This window comes from Bubalus kerabau, chromosome 8 (genome assembly GCF_029407905.1).
Source record: "Bubalus kerabau isolate K-KA32 ecotype Philippines breed swamp buffalo chromosome 8, PCC_UOA_SB_1v2, whole genome shotgun sequence".
Classification (NCBI taxonomy): Eukaryota; Metazoa; Chordata; class Mammalia; order Artiodactyla; family Bovidae; genus Bubalus; species Bubalus kerabau.
The window spans coordinates 74,637,497-74,643,820 of NC_073631.1; the positions used below are offsets into that span (position 1 = coordinate 74,637,497).

General features: G+C 39.3%; 1 non-coding gene across 1 annotated transcript; it reads right to left on the reverse strand.

Moving 5' to 3' along the window:
• Positions 1–205: 205 nt before the first annotated feature.
• TRNAC-ACA (transfer RNA cysteine (anticodon ACA)) lies at positions 206–277 on the reverse strand. Its single transcript has one exon. It is a non-coding gene; the product is annotated as a tRNA-Cys (tRNA).
• Between the last annotated feature and the right edge of the window lie 6,047 nt (positions 278–6,324).

The following is a 6,324-nucleotide window of genomic DNA, read 5'->3' on the forward strand; positions in this document are numbered from 1 at the left end:
TCCCAAAGAAGAGCAATGCCAAAGAATGCTCAAATCACTGAACAATTGTGTTCATTTCAGATGCTAGTGAAAGTGAAAGTGAAGTCGCTCAGTCGTGTCCAACTCTTTGCGACCCCATAAACTGTAGCCCCCCAGGCTCTTCTGTCCATGGGATTCTCCAGGCAAGTATACTGGAGGGGGTTGCCATTTCCTTCTCCAGAGGATCTTCCCAACCCAGGGATCGAACCTGGGTCTCCCGCATTGTAGGCAGATGCTTTACCATCTGAGCCACCAGGGAAGCCTATTAGATGCTAGTAAGGTAATGCTCAAAAAACCTTCAAGTTAGGCTTCAAAAGTATGTGAGCTAAGAACCTCCAGATGTACAAGCTAGATTTAGAAAAGGCAGAGGAACCAGAGATCAAATTGTCAACATCTCTTGGATCATAGATAAAGCAAGAGAATTCCAGAAAAACATCTATTTCTGTTTCATTGACTACACTAAGGCCTTTGACTGTGTGGATCTCAATAAACTGGAAAATTGTTAAAGAAATCGGGACACCAGACCATCTTACTTGTCTCCTGAGAAACCTGTATGCAGGTCAAGAAGCAACAGTTAGAACCAGAAATGGAACAACAGGCTGGTTCAAAACTGGGAAAGGAGTAAGTCAAGGCTGTGTACTGTCACCTTGCTTATTTAATTTATATGCAGAGTACATCATGAGAAATGTTGGGCTGGATGAATCACAAGTTGGAATCAAGATTGCCAGGAGAAAGATCAACAACCTCAGATATGCAGATGATATGACTTTAACAGCAGAAAGCAAAGAGGAACTAAAGAACCTCTTGATGAGAGTGATAGAGGAGAGTAAAAATGCTGACTTAAAACCCAGTAGGCTTCCTTGGTGGCTCAGACGGTAAAGCGTCTGCCTACAATGCGGGAGACCCAGGTTCGATCCCTGGGTCAGGAAGATCCTCTGGAGAAGGAAATGGCAACCCCCTCCAGTATACTTGCCTGGAGAATCCCATGGACAGTGGAGCCTGGTAGGCTACAGTCTATGGGGTCGCAAAGAGTCGGACATGACTGAGCGACTTCACTTTCACTTTCTTAAAACTCAATATTCAAAAAACGAAGATCATGGCATCCAGTTGCATCACTTCATGGCAAATAGATTGGGAAAAAGTGGAAACAGTGATAGATTTTATTTTCTTGGCTCCAAAATCACTATGGATTGTGACTGCAGCCATGAAATTAAAAGAGGCTTGTTTCTTGGAAAAAAAGCTATGACAAACCTAGATAGCATATAAAAAAGCAGGGACATCATTTTGTCTACAAAGGTCCATATAGTCAAAGCTATGGTTTTTCCACTATTTATGCATGGATGTGAGAGTTTGACCATAAAGAAGGTTGAGACTGAAGAATTTATACTTTCGAACTGTGTTGCTTGAGAAGACTCTTGAGAGTCCCTTGGACGGCAAAGAGATCAAACCAGTCAATCCCAAAGGAAATCAGTTCTGAATATTCATTGGAAGGACTGATGCTGAAGCTCCAATACTTTGGCCACCTGATGCGAAGATCTGACTCATTAGAAAAGGCCCTGATCCTGGGAAAGACTGAGAGCAGAAACAGAAGTGGGGGTCAGAGAATGAGATGGTTGGATGGCATCACCGACTCAATGGACATGACTTTGAGCAAACTCTGGGAGATAGTGAAGGACAGGGAAGCCTGGCGTGCTGCAGTCCGATGGGTCTCAATGAGTCGGACCTGACTTAATGACTGAACAATAGCACAAACTGAAAGCAAACTTTAACATTCACCCACCAGGGAATGTGTTATACAAATAGTCACTGGTGGACTATGCCCCTATCCAAAATTACATAAATTTATGCTTACTGACAATTATACTCATTACAAGAAAAGCAATGCAAGTTACTGACAAATGAGTATTATATGTTCTAATTTATGTAAATCTCTATACACATAGCCATCTGCTTGTACATGTAGACATAGACTAGAGAAATGTTTGGGAGAATGTTCACCCAAATGTTAATGGTGATTATCTCTGGAAGAGAAGATTTGGGGTAATTTTTACTTTCTTCTTTGCATTTTAAGTATTGCTTAAATTTGTTACAATAATTATGTAATTAAAAAATGCTGCATGTGTGGGGACAGGAAGTATATAGGAAATCTCTGTACCTTCTGCTCAATGTCACTGTGAACCTAAAACTGCATTAAAAAGTAAAGTCTAATAAAAAAATTTTTAAAGCTCTTTTCATATGATAAAATGTTAATGAGGTTAAATACTGCAGAGAAATTGAGTAGTTAAGGACTGTGAAGTGGGAACAGAAGGTAGGTTAGAATAAGCTGAAGAGTGAATGGAACTTGAAGATAATGAGATTCCAAAGATCCTTCTAGAAACTTGAAAAAGATTCAAGAGAGACAGAATGATACATAGAGTTAACAATAATTCCCTTTTTCCTTCAACTCCCCCCTTCCCCTCATTTAATTCATTCTGAACACTGTTGCCAGGTAAATTCCTCAAGTACCACATTATCTTGTCATTCCTATCTGGACTCAGTGGCTCCCACTCAATGAAGCTGAAATGACCCAGTTGCCTTTCAGAGGCCTCCAGAACCTGAATTCAATCACCATTATATTATATTAACTTATAACTTGCTTTTTCACTTATTATACTAACTTATTTTTCACTCAAACCAATTTTAAAAAATCCTAAATGTATACCTACGGAACACATATTATAGGCCAGGCACTCTTAATATCATTGAGTCTTCAAGGACAAGTTCATTATGGTCCCTGCTATCATTGTAGTCATAAACCAACGAGGATGTCAGACTTACACATCCTAATGGTATGTGTAATCCTAATGGTAGTACAGAGTCGCAGAGCTGTAGCTGATTTACAAGTCAAGTGGGTAGCCCCCGCCCCCAGCAAGAGCCCATTAATGCCCGTATTTGCATCCGTTCTTGCTTCTGTGTCTCATCTTACCACCTCTTTACTATGGATTTGTAAACACCAAATCCTCCTAAGCTTTCATATTATAGATCAAGTCCAATCTGGTCATCTTTCTCCTTGATTTGATTGGCACTTACTTTATAGAATTATTCCTTTATCTTTTTTTTTTTTAATTTTATTTTATTTTTAAACTTTACATAACTGTATTAGTTTTGCCAAATATCAAAATGAATCCGCCACAGGTATACATGTGTTCCCCATCCTGAACCCTCCTCTCTCCTCCCTCCCCATTCCATCCCTCTGGGTCGTCCCAGTGCACCAGCCCCAAGCATCCAGTATCGTGCATCGAACCTGGGCTGGCAACTCGTTTCATACATGATATTTTACATGTTTCAATGCCATTCTCCCAAATCTTCCCACCCTCTCCCTCTCCCACAGAGTCCATAAGACTGTTCTATACATCAGTGTCTCTTTTGCTGTCTTGTACACAGGGTTATTGTTACCATCTTTCTAAATTCCATATATATGCGTTAGTATACTGTATTGGTGTTTTTCTTTCTGGCTTACTTCACTCTGTATAATAAATGACCCAATCAAAAAATGGGCCAAAGAACTAAATAGACATTTCTCCAAAGAAGACATACAGATGGCTCACAAACACATGAAAAGATGCTCAACATCACTCATTATCATAGAAATGCAAATCAAAACCACTATGAGGTACCATTTCACACCAGTCAGAATGGCTGCGATCCAAAAGTCTACAAGTAATAAATGCTGGAGAGGGTGTGGAGAAAAGGGAACCCTCTTACACTGTTGGTGGGAATGCAAACTAGTCCAGCCACTATGGAGAACAGTGTGGAGATTCCTTAAAAAACTGGAAATAGACCTGCCTTCTGATCCAGCAATCCCACTGCTGGGCATACACACTGAGGAAACCAGAAGGGAAAGAGACACGAGTATCCCAATGTTCATCGCAGCACTGTTTATAATAGCCAGGACATGGAAGCAACCTAGATGTCCATCAGCAGATGAATGGATAAGAAAGCAGTGGTACATATACACAATGGAGTATTACTCAGCCATTAAAAAGAATACATTTGAATCAGTTCTAATGAGGTGGATGAAACTGGAGCCTATTATACAGAGTGAAGTAAGCCAGAAAGAATTATTCCTTTATCTTTTTGATCAGACAGCACCTCCTATTCTTAGTCTACTACTTGAATGCATGAACAACCTCTTCACAGTGACAATGATCTCTGAGAGCGATCACAGAATCTAGCACAGGGGTAAACATGGAGCAAGTGTGCAACAAGAGAAAATGTCTGCTGAATCTTATCACAGAACTTCCAACCCAAGCTATGTAATATTTAAAAATAAAAGAAAATTAACTTTGAATGTGGTATACTTGAAAGCATCCTAATTTGATCTGTAGGTAACACCACTTCTCAGGGTTGGAGGAGTAGGGGGGTGACAAGAGGAGGGTGGATGCTAAGACTTCAGAAGAATGGAATTTAAAATGATCAGAAAAAAATTAGAGAAAATATTGGATGATAGTCAAAACCCTATCAAGATAGCATATGAAATAAATATACTCAAACTCAATTACTATGCAAGACAGAAAATAAAAGCTCAATTATTATTCAAGACTATAAAAGCATAAGTATGCTCTAAGTATGAGGTGGCATTATGAGTCCGTGGTTAAAGAGACAATTACAATCATGAATATGTAAACAGAGACTTGACCTTGCCAAGGCTGGGAAGTTATCTTTATACTGTGTGATACAAATGATGCCCTTACAAGGATATCACATCTAGCTTTTATCTTCATATTTAAAAAGGGGTGTGCAAACATCACGGAGCCCTGTTTCCCAAATTTTATTCCCCTGAACATTAGGTCAGCGGGATGTTAATGGGTGTTCCATTTTTAACATGGTCTAATGAGACTGGGAACTATTGTTATGGAAGACCCTGAAATCTTTTGATTAAAATGATATGAAGGTCCTATGAATAGAGTTTAAAGGAGATGGGATTTTTTTTTTTTTTTTAAGAAGTAAAATAAAACTGAAGGGAGAAGAAGTAGCTGTAAGTAGTAGGAGAGTTATTATAAGCTGGGTACATTGCAGCTGCTTTATCTCCATAAAGTTAGAAATTGACATATTGCAGGGAGAGAGAGATGATTTGGAAATGGACTGCCTGGTGAGGGTGTGAGAGAAAATGTTCAATTATTATTGTGAGAGAGCTTATCATCTTCAACTTTGGACACATGATAGGAAAGACAGAAAACTTATGTGTCTTACTGACTAGAACTACCAGGAAGGAAACCCTTTGAATTTCTTTCTCACTGTAGAATTTCATGGATCTAGGATGATAGACCAGAGAGCTTATCATCTTCAACTTTGGACACATGATAGGAAAGACAGAAAACTTATGTGTCTTACTGACTAGAACTACCAGGAAGGAAACCCTTTGAATTTCTTTCTCACTGTAGAATTTCATGGATCTAGGATGATAGACCCTAGGATGAAAGGAATGACTGTCAAAAGATTTGGTTCCATATCCATTTCTGCAACCAACCCACTGAACCATTTATATAAAATGATGACCATGATTTCTCATACAACCCTACAGGAATTTCCCCAGGATTTACTACACAATGAGCATCAAGGCACTTTCAGCTGCATGAAGAAAGACACAAAATATTTATGGCAATAAGTGAAACTGTTGGTATTTGGCTTATAAAAATGGTTATTTCATCTGGTTTAACTGAATACAATTCATCATTCATCCAGCCTGTTATGTGTCAGGCATGGGCTGGTTCTGGGAATTTGAAGATGATGAAGACATTATCCTTGCCCTCGGGTAGCTCTCAGCCCAGTGCAGGAAATGGACATTTGAATGAAACATTGCAACTCAGGTGGACAAGTGTTAGAATGGAAGTATTACAAAGATGCTGTAGATAAAAAAAGAAGAAGCCAGAGATTCGACTGTGTCAGGATGGGGAGCCCAGCAAGAGGCAAGTAAAGAGTGGCCTTACAGAGGATGTGGCATGGATTTAGGCTGAATTTTAAAGGTTGAGAAATTCACCAACTGGGAAGGACCACCCTACAAAGGTGGAAATAGTTGTGCAAAAACAAAATGGCATGAAAAGCCTTTCTGGAGAAGAAAATCATTTAAATACTAAATAATATTAAGATAAGGAGACATAAGTCAAACCCGAAGCCACATCCATAACAATGTCCTCTTACTGACTGTTACTTAATATGTGTCATATTTTGTTCCTGTTTAAGACCTTGTGGGTTTTTCAGAATGGCTGCAGCATAGGACGCCTTTCAGCAGGAAAAGAGATGAAGCTGGACAGGTTGCCTGGATCC